The 15,370-nt window shown below is 27.4% G+C and overlaps 1 protein-coding gene across 2 annotated transcripts in view; it reads left to right on the top strand.

The window, feature by feature from the left end:
- Window positions 1-6,734: 6,734 nt before the first annotated feature.
- The window catches only part of Gld (Glucose dehydrogenase), a 42,565-nt gene continuing 33,929 nt past the window's right edge, over window positions 6,735-15,370 (top strand). For both annotated transcript variants that reach the window (XM_089227938.1, XM_015523278.2), the window contains exon 1: window positions 6,735-6,890. The gene's annotated coding sequence lies outside the window, so the exon portion shown is untranslated. The remainder of the gene's footprint in view (window positions 6,891-15,370) is intronic.

Below are 15,370 nucleotides of genomic sequence, written 5' to 3'. Positions count from 1 at the left end.
ATACGATTCAGAGAGCAATCGAATCTGGTACTTTTATACTATATATATATATATATGTATATAATTAAACTCTGGTTGCAAGGTTATTTAAATTTTTTAACAGAACGCCACGATTCGAATTGTTACCTGGATATATTTTTTCCTTGGGTAATCGCCTTATAGAGTTCGTTTTATATTGTTAATTTATGTGTATATACTTACACGAAACGCAATTTATTGAAAATAATAATATTACTTATTTTTGTTTTGTTTTTATTAAATCTATTTATACACTTTAAGGGCTAATTGGTATTTCTAAAAAATCTTTACATTTAGTACAGTATAAAAATTATTTCAAATAATATGATATAAACTAGACTTTAACTAGTATACATTTAATGATTTATATATATATATTTTTTTTTTTGTATCTTTGATGAATTTAAAATGAATTGACTTCATGATGAAATCATGCGTTCATTAATACAATGGCTTATACGTAAAGATAAAAGCTAATAGACCAGCTATTTTTTTTTGGGGGGGGGGGGATGAGGGCTTGAGATCGTTAGCTTTCCCCCTTGGATGTTCCCTTGACGTCATCTCTAGTTTGGTTGGTAGTATTTCGCGAAAATTGCAAGGGACAATCAGTCTATCTCTGGAGGCATTTGGTTAATAGTAGGTACTTTACTATAGTTACGGCGTTGCATGTTATGAATTTTCGTTTTTTATTATTATTCATTAATAATATTATGTATTTTAGTTACATTCATATTATTATATAACGTTTTACTCCTTAAAACGTTTCAGTTATGTGTAATCTAGATATATATTATTAGATATGTGAGGTCCTTATTGTGAACACATTTTTTTTTAGTTCCTTAGGCAACTACATGTAAAACAGCACAGAACATTTTAAAACACGTGTGAACCCAAATGTCACGTTCACGATAAAATAAAAATTATACATTTACACTATATAACACTTTACCTAATTACAATCGAAATGATTTTTTGTTGAGTATTTATAATAGCACATAACTCATAATAACTAAATTATTAGAGTGTTAAATTGTAAGTTTTGACAAGTTCTTCCAATTCAATTTATCTTTTCGTTGTATGGATATTCATTATATTATATTCTTCAGTTAACATATTATTATTTCAATATCAATTTAAGCAATATTTCAAAACTGGCCGTTCTCTCGTAACATACATGGGCTATAAAACTTTCAAATAATATAATATATATTATAGAAAGTTTGAAAATTATATTTGTAATAGTAAATTAAATTTTTCACATTACAATTAACATTTATCGGGAACAATAATGTGTTTTGATATAAATTTTAGTTTCAATCGACGAAACCAATAAATTATCATTGATTAAATAATTTACATAATAAACATTATAATATATAATATACATTTTTATAGCTTTTTTAATCGGCCTAGTTAACTTCTTTCTATGATTTATAGCACACGTTTTACTGTCCATTATATTATAGGGCATAGGTTTAAGGTATAATTAGGAAAGCCAGTCGATGCACACTTATCGCGAACTAAGCAGAAGTCGTACTTAAGTAACGAAAATGTTTATTTAGTCAAAACGAAAGAGTGAAAGAGTATAAATAATATAATATTGTGTACTTTAATATTGTTTAATATTGTGTGCAGTCATTTACAAATGATATATTATGATATTTTCCATATGGAATCCAATGAAGTTGAAGTACTCTCTTTTGTGAAAATATAAACATATTCCAGCTCACTTCAATATTCTATCTACTTGCTACTAAATAGTGATGATTCATCATTCTGACATTAAAAATGCACAATACGCAATGATCGTTATATCGACTATCGAACGTGTTCGCACATATAAGGTACCAAATGATTTTTATTTATGCAATTATTTCCAAAAAACGTATTGCCAATATCTACACAATTTCGTTATTCATTCGTTTTTAATACTATGTGTTAAACTAATTTTTTAATGTTAAAATATATTTCCCTCAAATATGTACCTAAATGCAAATAAAAAGTCAAAAACATTTTCAACAAATTTCATCAGTATAGAACGACATATAAAGCCCATAATTCAAAAACAATATTTATTTTCAGAATAAGTAATATATGTTATTACTTATTTCATATGGAACATGAATTTCGCAAACTGAATTTCAATTAGGATATCTATTATAAACGGTTAAATAAAGAAAAAAAGCATTTCAATTCTATGAAAAAAAATTAAATGACACGAAATAACGACATATTGATTAGTATTAATGATGCATAATATATGCTATAAAGCAGTAGAAATAGTATTTCAAAAGTTATATATTTATGAAGATCGTGATTTGGTATTTAACTTTCTCGTTGTTTTTAATATTGTACACATTTTTTTTTTGCATTCCTTCGTAAAATTAGTTTTATTTTGTTTCTTCTATTTTTTTTTCTATTAAAAATAATACTATAGTCTATAAGGTAATAAGTTATAATTAATTTGTACTGAAAAACATCAATCAAATTGTTTTATCTTTGAAAAAAAAAAAAGGCATTATTTTTAAATTTTATCGTGAGTATTATTTATTAATAAAATACGTGCTTCAACATATTAATTACGTGTGAATAATAAACACAATTTATATATACATTTATTTTAAATTGATTATTTAGCATCGTTGCGTCATGTTTCGTTTTAAATCTTGAACTCCAGAAAAGTCAAAGTTACATTTTCATAATTTTAAAATATAACATAATTTAAAAATTGATATTCTCAAATCCATGGTATAACTAACTTGGTTAGCTATATATTTCACAAATAAGTTAAATTGTTTTTAAATTTATTATCATAATCTCATCCATCGGAAAATATTGACAGGTACACGGACCATATTAGATTCGTTTACATTTGAAAATTACATTTAGGTACATTTATAGTTCTTCTCATTGGGCCGTAGATAATCAATAACATATAATATACCAACTTGATTGAATACCTGATTGTATTAACGCCTTAATATATAATAGGAATTTATTAATCATTAAAATTTAATATAATAAAGTGCAATCATAATAATTTTTTAGAGTTAAAATAGTATGTTTTGTATTCAAGTGATCCAAACTTACAACATAATTGATTTTTACATTTTTGTGATCTAAGAATATACTTCAGGTGAGTACTTACTTATTTTAACCATATCTATACATACATTTTTTTGATGACATTATTGGTTTAGTCTGCGTATAACAGTGGACCATTTTATCAAATACACTAATCAATGTAGTTATATAAAATGTTTGTTCTTAAAGCCAGAGTTTATAATCTGCTTTTTTTGAAATTTTTGATTAGTGATTTTGTTCATGGTGTCTAAATGGCATGCTGAAGCGAATCGTGTTTATTTTATGTTTTTTTATATTAAGATCGCAATTTTATCTATAAACACTTACAATGCATGTATATTTTATATGGTTTATTAAAAAAAAAAAAATGGTTTTTGGCAATATAAGCACATAAAATCTATCCAAAAATGTCCAACATATTTCATTTGCTTCACAGCAGGGAAAATTATTGAATTTAAAGCTTATTAGTTATCAATTTATCATTATAAACTGACATATAGTCGTACAATTGAATCAGTAGATTATATTTAGTATTCAAGATTGTTTTACAATCACACTAAACGCAGTAAAACTATTATGTGTTTTTATGTAATATATTCGTCGTGTATAGCAAGCAACAGTTGCATGATGTTTGTGCATACATATTAATTTGACTTTTATAATTTAAAATGCCAAAGATACAATGTAGGTATCAGTGAAAAATTACTACAGTTTGCAGAATAAATATCTAATACAGTTTTTTAAATGTATGGAAATATTTCATTATTTAGTATTTGTAACAATAAGCAGTTGTGTCATATTTTATCATATATTTATAGACTCTTAACAAACCAAATGCATATTTTACAAATTTGTATTGCATATAACTATTTATGATAATATTATGTATTGATGTTTGTGTTTCCGAATCGATAAACATGAAACAAAATAATATAGTAGATAAAATTTTGTATAACTTTAACAACATTTGAGGTGGAAAATATCTTTGGTGTAGGTAAAATTATTTTGTTTTATTTGGTCTTTATGTCTAATCAAATATCAAGATAGATCTATTAATCAGTTCAGCATGTTATTGAAATAAGCTTAAGAATTTTTAGACAAACAAAAAATACTTGTGGAGAATGTAAATATTATCTTTAAAAATAAATAGTATGCCAATTAAGATGAAAAAAAATGAATAAATAACATAACTAATAGTTACCTATAGTCTGATTAAAAAATAACTTATACAGACATAATATATGCCATTATATAATTTTGATATCTATTTTATAATTTGGAAGATGTTACATTTTTCGTTTGAGATTATTATACAGTAGTAACATTACCGACATCATGATAATTATTCTTTGTAAATAATAGATATGTTCATTGTTGAGCTAAGTTTTTGATTTTTAAGACTAGCAAAAAAAAAAATTTAATTTTTTTAGTGTTAGTGACTTTTGGTTACTAAAGTTTAAAACATTACTGTTACGGATATATTCAATATTTTTATGTAAATAAAAGTACCTAACCACAGATCACTTATTTGTGTATTTTACTCGTATAGATAATAAAGAACTGTAATGAACAATATTCTTACGAATTAATTTAGTAAGCATACTATTCAAGCTAAATCTATTTTCATATTATATTAAACAAAACACACAAATGCAAGTACAAATAAATTAGCTGACAATAAATCGTAAATATATATATAATATAGAATATATTTTAGTGAAAATATTTCATCAAGGTAAAAGTAAGTTTTGAATTTGCTTAGGATGAGTCAACCTTGGAGTAGGTGATATTTAAACCAATATATATTGTATCAGATAAATATATAAATCATAATAGGGTTGATTGTCTTGGAGGTAGTCTGGAGGTATAGTTATACGTGTAATAAAAAAATCATGGAGAGAAGAGGATTAGGAATGAATATTGTGATGGAGGGATGGCAAAAAAATGAAAAATAGATGGTTAGCCAGAGAGGTCGGAGAACGTTTAAAATTATCATCACTATGAGAGCAGTAATGATCATTAAAACGCAAAAGAGCGCATGGAAGAGGCGTTTGTGGTGCATCCAAGGTAAACTATTTTATTTCTTATTGATGCTGTCATTTTCAATGTAAAATTGTATAGTTTGACCTAAAATAAAAATAATACTAAAATGTCTGCATTATGACTATAATGATATCCTTCAGTCCATAAAAGTGTCCAATGCCTTAATCCTATAGCGTCACTAATTTAATTCTAGAATCGCATTAAAATAATAGTCCTAATGTATATACTTACATAGTAGTAATAATATCGTTCATTTATATGCGGATTTTTCTAGGCATCACTTATGCCATAAATATCGTACATTATATTTTTCTAGAATAAACAGTCCAAACCTAGACTGAAGTTTAGAGGCATAATAATCTTTGTAACGAATTCGATATTTAACTGAAAAAAAAATATCTAAACTAAATTTATATTTTAAATAATTATTATTCTCCTCTTTGTCCTAGTTTATATTTTTGGTAATTACAAATTGGTTTGATACTAACTGCTAATCTGATTTAGATTAAATAATAATAGTATATTGTTTGTTTCTACAATAGGTAACAGTCATAAAATATAAATTATGAATTTTGACACAGGGACCGTTCGGAAAAAAAAACTAATAATATTATGTATTGTACAATATTATGATCTGTGCGGCTGTCACAGTAAGAACGCGGATGGAAATCTAATTTAAAAAATCAATGTAGCTGACTCATATCGATATATCGAATACAATATGTTGACAGTCAAGTAAAATCCTTTCGACGACTGAATATCTGATGGAAGTATTATATAGGCACGAATATAATATGATAACATTTTTCTACCTTGGAGAATACTCTAACCCTATATTATATAAACATATTGACGCGAAAGAATATGGAGGATTCCGAGAAGTTACCCCTTAAATTATCAGCTGAATGTCAATAAAATAATGGAATGAAAATAGATAATAGAAAACAAGTATTGAATCGATTTTGGTAGGTAATATAGTTCTAAGCCAATTTCTTACTTTTCACGTACGGAGTCGATGAGGATAATTCACCACCCTTTTGTGAATCGGAATTAACTGCAATTATAAACCCATACTAACCCCTTCAATCACAATTGGTGTTCCCTTCAACATAGGTTTCCAATGATAAATCATCACAGAATAATAATTTGACCAGGCAAAATCGTACTGTTTTTTTTTTTTTTTTTTTTTAATTAATCGGTTAAGATCAAAAAAATTTTGAAACTTTCGCTAAACTTTCGCTAACCTAACCTAACCAATATTATAGATTTAATGTACTATCAACTGTATTCAAACACAAACCTATAAAATGTAATACCAGGCTAATAACCCAAGTTGTTGAAGCCTTGAAAATAAAAAAAATGTTATACATAATATATATAAAAACATAAATTACTTAAGCAGTAATAATCACGTACTAAGATATCTTAGTCAGCGGTCATAATTTACACAACAGTGTGATAAACCGAATACACGTGATAATGAAAGATTAAACGGAAATTACCGCATCATTATTATTATTATTTTATTCGCATACTTTAATGTACCATTGCGTTTCTTGCTCACTCTCTCTCACTCTTTCTCTCTCAGTCTTCGCAGCTGTTTCCATCACCGATGGCTGCTGTGGCCCAGCGCCGTTCAGGTCCTCAGTAGTAACTCGCCGGCTCGGGTGAAATGTGTTCCATTGTTGTTGGTCAGCTCCACGAAACTGGATAACGTGATATACAGACGTACAACACGTGAGCAGGTATAATTATATAATTTTTTTTTTTGTATTTTATCATTTCATTATTATTTTTACATAGTTTTGTCACTTGTTTGTTTTATATTTTTTAATTGTGTGCTTCGATAATTTTTTCTTGCTTTGGTCGTAAATCTTGTACAATAAACTAGCGAAGATATTTTAACACTAATTTTGACTTGATTGATCAGTTAATTTTTATAATATGTTAGATTTCAGGGAGTATTTGTTTTCACAAAACAGTGGGTAACTGCGGTAATCTGTTGCCGGGGTGTGGATTAGTTGTCCTCAACGACTGTTTGGGTATTTTAAAAATAAACCAGTTTCTATTAACTAATGCAATTCAAAAAATTGCATTAGTTTTTAGTTGAAATTAATTTTTTATTGAGCTTAAATCCAAACTCAGAATTTTATTTTATTTTATCGTACCTAATAGTAATATTATAAAAATAATAGTAAATAGCCTAATACTATTATGATAATTATATTTAAATTACTATAAAGTAAAGAAAATTAAATTTAAATATTGTTTGATTCAGAATATTTTGAAGATTCGATTTTAAAACAGTACAAGTTGCTTGATAGTTCAGTTCGATATTTTTTATCATACCGAGTTTGAATTTCAAACCATACCGAACATCAAGTTTAAGGGGACTCATTGGTTAAAAAAAAGTGCTTTTTATGGCAACTGGTGAACGCCAATATCATATTTGTAAACTTCACAATGAATTGATAAAAAATCCACAATTCCCCCTACTATAACAACATTTGAGACGGCCAAAGTTCTTGAAAATTTAACTTCGATTTTTATGATTTTTAAAAACCATTTATGGTAAAGGTGTATACTAATAAGTAATTACTAATATAAGCTAGGTATGGTGTATCAGTGTATGTAGCTTATATAGGTACAGCAAACGATAGGCAAACACTTTTCGTTTTTGTCTTAAGTACTTAGAAATCGAATGCAAAGTAGATAGAATATTAAATCTTTTATAGGACTTGATAAATCACTTTAAAATTAGATAAGTAATGAGAGTACCTATATAAGTTAGATAGATAGCGGACACGATTCAACAAGAAAATTATATTTTATATCATGTTATACCCGAAAAGCTTTTAAAAATAATTTTAATTCCAATATAGTTTTACAAAAGTAAAATAAGTAATTAATTAACGTTATACTCTTTATAAACGAAATGTTATATAATTACTAAATATTTTAGCTTTCATTCATTAAATTTTGTTTTTTTATTAAACCATTATAATAAACTAAGAAAAAAAACAATTTTTGTATGGCGTAGCCGTGGTATAAAATATATGCCACAGACTCTCAACAAATAATAGTACAATATTTATATATTTTATATATTATATATTTTATACAATATTTTGCATATTATTTTAATTTGAAATTATTTACTTGTATAATATACATTATATAAAAATTACTTAAAAATTCGTCAACGAGAATAAGCATTTAGAGTATTATTGATCTGATGATATTCTTCAAGATTGAGTTGAAGTAACAATGCTAATAAACTCAAAATAATTATAATTTAGGACCCATAAAAAAAATAAAAATTTGGTTTTGGAGTTGAGGTTAATGGAATAATTTATGGTAGTCTATTCATTATAGTGATTTTAATACAGTCAAACCGTTACGTTGGATAATTTTATTCAAATATGCATATGATACATGGATGAAAATACTGCGGATACTGACATTTATTTGTTTTCCACGACAATGGTACATTTTTAGGAATCATGCGTTGGTGACATATTTAAACGGTTGGCAAACAATTAGCCGGCGTTTCAGCCAAATGGTATGCTATTTTATTGTGTTGATTTATAGATCGTATAATTATCTATTAAACAATAACATAACTGACATGTAGGTGTATACTATTTATGTTAATTTTGACCATTGCATACAAAGGGTTCACGTGTGTTCAATAGTATTCCAATCGATTATAGTCCATGGAACCTGATAAAAATCGAGTTTCTGGACATATTTCCCGGTAGCAAATAATAATAATAACAAGAATAATACGCATAATTAATTATTTTGTGCTAAATTTCGTCGGAAATGATTTAACTATAAATAATTAACACATTTTATAAGCACAAATTCAAATTACCTACTAGTAATAGTCGTTTTATAATGTTCCATATAATAGATTTTATATAGTAAATTATCTATTTAATATTTACTGACATTACAGTCATTTTCAATATATTTTTATTTTTATAATGAACTAGCTGTTTAGTTAACTACATATAGTCAACTATTTGGGTTTATACTAAATATTAAGTGATAAATGTATAGTTAAGAATGTTTTAATTATGAACCAATAGCCACGCTATTGTAACTTATAAAGCAATATTATGAAACGTATGGATATTATTCAAATATGAGTTCATTGATAATAATATACGTACATAGTAAATACAAAATATTTTATCATATTTAAATATTAAAATAAATATATAAAGCTTTAAATAGCATCACAATGTATGAAGGACATTTCAATTATCATTTGATTTTTACTATATCTAGCATTTTTTGCTTATCTTTCTGGTGAGAATAAAATAGGTTCAAAGTTTGACTTTACTCATTTTTGATGTTTTATTTGTTTTGCAAAATAGGAATATTCGAAAAAAGATTTTTTAACATAAGTTGATATAAATAATATCATATGAGTGCATACTAATATAATATACTTTATTATAATTGAATAATATGTAATATTATTCTTCATAATCTAATTTATCTATTCTGCACGAGTTTTCGTCGTTTCCCCCCTATAACTGTAACTGTAAAATATTTCATGGCATTTTCGTTTTTTTTTTTTTTGTTCTTTTTTAGTGATGGGAGGAGGTAATTTTAATAACATTGCATACATCGAACATTCTAAGGGAAATGTGTTCTGAATTTTAATGATATCCATTAATCATATGGAATGAAATTATTTCATATTATACTTCACAAGTATAAAATAAAACTGCCCATATGATCGTGTAATTGAATATCACTTTCAGGATATGAATAAATAATACTTCCTTGAACAGTTTATTAAAATTACACAGAGTTATTACGAAATGATAATATCTATAAGTTATGTGGTATACAATACCAATATTTCAGTTTAATATTATTTCCAACAATATTTGGATTAGAATTTAATCAACCCTATAGCCGATAAACATAAAGATGCGTTAAAACGCATTAAATGTTGAAACTTTGTGGTAGAGAATGGAGAAATAATTGTCAAATCATTTTGTTTTATGCATATTTTTGGAATCAATCATTATAATAAAAAAAACACTTTCTTTACTACTTTCAGTGTTTGTTATTTTGTTGAAATTCTTCATTCTTCATTTTCATTAAACTTATAGAAAAAAAGTATCATGAAATCAAAATTCAATCGGGATTTATTCTCTGTACGATCGGGTCGTTAACTTATCCGGTGGATCCTGCTTCATAAATCATCATTAATTCGCCAGTGTACAACATAATATTATTTTAATTCAATTTACATAATTTTTTTGGGCGAGTCGTTTAAACGTGTTTGGCTCAACTCGTTGGCACGACCAACGGTCGTCGATTTCATTGTCGTGTTGAACCTGCATTAGACAACATGCAAATCCACGTACTTATCATAAATTGGCATCTGGTTTTCTCTGGTGGGTGTCGTTAGCGTAACTTTATACTCATGGAAGGTCAACGATCTTCGTCCTCGACCTCGTGCGCATAGACTTGGTACAACACTGCAGTGTATACTAAATCACTGTTATAACCACTATTATTTATTTATATTTTGCGTTACGAGGCATAATTGATAAGCACAAACATTGATTTTGTCTCTACTCGGTCGTTTAAGTCTCTGGAGTCTCTGTGGGTAGAGCTCAGCTAAAACATATTTTAATATCATACCTATACACCACTCGTCAACCGGTCATATTAATTCGCGACGTAGTGGTGGGTGAGTGTATGACGGATGGACGAACGGACTACCGATGAAATGATGGTTATCAGCACGGTGTAAACAGTCACACAAGGACAACCGAGTTTAATAATTTGAAGTAGGTACATCCATTGATTATAGAATATATTATTATAGTCTATTCTATAATCAATGGTACATCTATAGGAGATTTTGGGTGAACGACTCGACGGGAATCGAGTTCAAAAAGTGTATTAGAATAATATATTATTAATTTATTCATATGTTTCTGTATACTATGCGTTAGTTTTTTATCCGTTTTAATATAACACAAGTTCCTCGTGACGCAATACTTACTGTATAATAATAAAGCTAAGTTCGGGGGCCGCGGGTTACGACTCGGTTAGGTTAGGTTATAGGCGAGTTTATTCAACAACAGTTTACGTGCTATTGGAGCAACATTATCATATTATATATTGCGGTATTATACCGACACAATGTCTACATATTGTCTATTTATTATTCATTCATAACTGTAATTTCATTGAAAACAATAATACACGAAATCGCAATAAATGTCATCGCCTTCGGGAATAGTAGTTCGATTTTATTACGGCAATACACAATATAATGTATTATATACATATTATTACATATTATGAACAATGATAATTATTATATATGATATTAAAAATTATTGAAATAAATTTATTTAAAAAAAAAAAATATTTCATTTTATTAATAAGATCATCTGCATCGTTTTGTAAACTAGGTACTTGAGGAGTCAAAAAAGTGGTCAGACGTAGTATTTGAAATTATTTCTTTATTTTTTTAAGCGTCTGTAGTACCTACTCTGCAAATATTAAAATCAAATACTTATTTTCTTATTTATATATTTACTGTTTAAAGCTCAATCACGTTAAGAAAATGATTTGTTTGATTGATATATGCATCGGTCATAAAATGTACCTATAGTCTAAAATAATAAAAATTTGGTAGACATCATATACCATAAATTATTTTTCATACAAATAGTTTTATATATAGTATATAAATATAATCGCCCACAGAGTCATGTAGGCATTATCTATTTAATTCCAAATAATATTAAAACGTATCTATTCATTTTACAATACAACTAGAAATACTTTTATAAAAATATACGCTAAATATTCTAATGCTCTTTCTTGCGACCGAAATATTTTTTTTTGTATTGTGACATGCATTTCTGATGTTTCAAAAAAAAAAAAAAAAAACATATAGGTAATAGGTAATTTATAGCTGTATAATAAAAAAATAAAATCATATAAACTTTATTATGTAAACGTAATATTTAAAGCTCATAATGAAATTAATGGTTAGTAAGAAATGCAAAGAACTCGTTTGAAATCGGATTTAAGGTAGAAAAATTCATTTAAAATTCATGTTTTATGAGGTTTAATTTTTTTTCTTCAGGTGACTATTCGTATTTATTTAAAAACTTTTTTTTAACGAATGTTCAAATACGTTTTGAAAATATAATTTATGCATTTTCTAAGTATATTTTATTGGATAGCTCAAATTTCATGTGCGTTATATAAATGTCATCTATCTTGTATACCATTTATTAAAGCATCCTTATGAAAAAGTTTTTTTATGAAAATTAAAACAAATAAAATCAATAATGTTTTATTATTTAATTAGGATTAAAAATATTATGATTTTCAATAACGCTTATAAATAAATGCATGTATATCATTTGGGTTATTTGAGGAAAAAACTAGTTTATCACATGCAGATAAAAACGCGTTTCCAAATGCATTAATTTGAACTTACATTTTTCTATTTACAATTTGTTCAAGTCTTAACCCATGGAAGTAATTAAATAGTGAAAATATAAACATAGTTATTCTTATTATGAATAAATTATAACATTAAATATTTGATTGTGGATTTAGTAAATTAGCGTTTTTAGTGGCAGAACGATACCGGTATATTTTGTGTTTTATAGCAGGGGTGGCCGCAACGAGGCTCGTGAGCTTCATGCGGCTCCCAAGTGAGTCTCGTGTGGCTCTTGACACCAAACATAGAGTAAAATTAATTCATAAAATATAAAAAGCTTTCTCAAAAATAAAATCCCATTTCCTAATGTATACCCGCCCAAACAATAATGCTCTGTGTAGTGTAAAAAAACGAATTTTCCTCTATTTGCTATTAAATTAAAATGTGTTTTTATTTTATAAACATACTCACCTATCTTAACAATTTGGCTTATTTCGAAATAGCTTCATAAATTTGTGGCTCCTAAAATTAAAGTTAGTGGCCACCACTGTTTTATAGGATCGTAACACAATGGCTAGAGTAGATGTCCAAAGTATTTAAATGTTCACCGTTCGTGGACTGAAACTTACAAATATCTGATCCGTAGTGCGTAGTAATTCATTATTGCAGCTTTTTATACCGATTTGTGACTGGGCTATAATTTGTATTTTGTCACACTTACACCAAAAGTTTAGTTTCGATGACGATTGAAGTTTTGGAAAGCGTCATTTTTCCTTCCAGAGGGTGAAAAAGTGAAAATCTCCAATGTGCCGAGTGATAAAATGGAAAACCCAAGAATTGCTGAGTGCATCACGCCTACACAATCAGGCACTGAAATCTATTAATAATTCAAACATATTTCATTTTTACTGTTTCTGCGTTTTAAATTGCGTTGAACGTCACCAATAATAATTTATCAGTCTGTTTAAAACTTTCGTTATATCAAAATAACATTATTTCCATAAAATGTTTTTCATTGAATAGTCGGGTTGTTAAATAGATCTCTATAATATCTTTGTCATGATCGATGATCACAAAGGCATGAAAAAAAATAATATATGGTATATGCCAAGATATGGCTGCACACGTCCACCTGCAACTGAGGGGGCTATAGCTCGCCTCCCGCTCTTGCACACAATAAACTATTTCCGATTTATTGTATGAGCATACACATTAGTTTTTACGTGTATTCCACCATTGTTTTATTCAAAGTATCAAAATATAATAATTTAACATTCTTTGTTTTAATATCGAGTAGGTAGGAAACTTTGACAGTTGCGTGACAGATCATTTATCAAGATATTATTACGTTAAGTCATTTACGTTTTTAATTTTTTCATAGTAAAGATCGCTTGAAGTTTTTACGACACAAACACAAACAATTCATTATATGGTTTATATACTCGTATAATATGAATAGCGAACGAAACGTCTGAAAATGAAAATGATACTTAATGATCGAACGCAATAATTTTATAATGTGGTTAGGACGGTTAGGTACCAATTTCGTGTTTTGTGGGTGGGCGTCTACGCTGAGATTTAGGTTTTTCATTGATTTCATCACTCCCAAGTAGTACAAGCAGTTTTGTATGCGGTGTGTATATGCACCGCACTTCAATATCTATCTGATAGGTAGTACTTATATCGTTTCTAGATTATTTTAATTAAAATCTCTATCATAAAACGCCACCGCAATCACCGAGTAAATAGCTACTTTGAGGGGCCGTTCAACATAGTATTAAATATATATATATTTGTGTAAGCTATAATACCTCTTTTGTATTATTATACATATCATTATACAACATTGCGTGCATTACTTACGGTTATAAAATATAAATACAGTGTATTCGAGCTACCGAAAACTGAAAATCATACGCAGAGCGTTATAATATTATTTCTCGAGGCGTCTAAACGTCTAACACTCGTGTGTAATAGCAGGTATCACGCAGATACGAGTATATTGCGCAGAAAGGATAGTTTTGCAAAGAACATTATAGATAGGTAGTTTACTTTGTCACTGTAAATGCCTTACATCTCCTTCCCCTACTCCCCCCCCCACGAACGACGACTTTCGTATAAAATAATGATAACAGTATTTATATGTTTATAATGACTGAATAAATAAATCAGTCCTATGTGATTCGTGTTCGTACTTAAAAAAAATATTTAAACGTACCTGAACCGCAGAGAAAGTATACCTAAGCTCGACTACCGTTGGCCCATACACGTAGTAAGTATGAAATACAATAATATTATAATAGCCTATAATATATTACCGCAATATAGTTATTGCGAACGAAACAGAGCATCACTGCTGTCTTGCAAAATCGTCAAAAATAAATGAAGATTTTATTTTACAGGACACTTATCTTAATATCCTAAAATGATATAAGTTTTTATTTATTGTATATTAATTATATATTTATAAGTATATCTATCTATAATATATACATCTAAGCAATTGAAAATTTCTTCTTAAACCCCAACAAAGACACACATTTTAACCTTTAATCGATTTTTCTTTGTAAACGTGTTTTTTTGGAATGGTTTCAAGTTTTTTCCTGTCCGACATCTCATTACAGTACCTATATGTTGCCACCCCTTGCGACCGATTTATATAATGTAATACTTACGATACCAAAACAACCTATTTCGTATACTTCTTTCTTTAATCATATGTTTTTATTTGCCTAATTATATTTTTTTTTACCATAATATATGACTACATCTTACATGTTA

This window comes from Diuraphis noxia, unplaced genomic scaffold (genome assembly GCF_037042655.1).
Source record: "Diuraphis noxia isolate RWA-SAM2 unplaced genomic scaffold, SU_Dnox_SAM2 contig0004, whole genome shotgun sequence".
In the NCBI taxonomy this organism is placed as follows: domain Eukaryota; kingdom Metazoa; phylum Arthropoda; class Insecta; order Hemiptera; family Aphididae; genus Diuraphis; species Diuraphis noxia.
The sequence above is the reverse complement of the archived record's forward strand: the minus strand, read 5'-3'. Positions and strand labels throughout refer to the sequence as shown.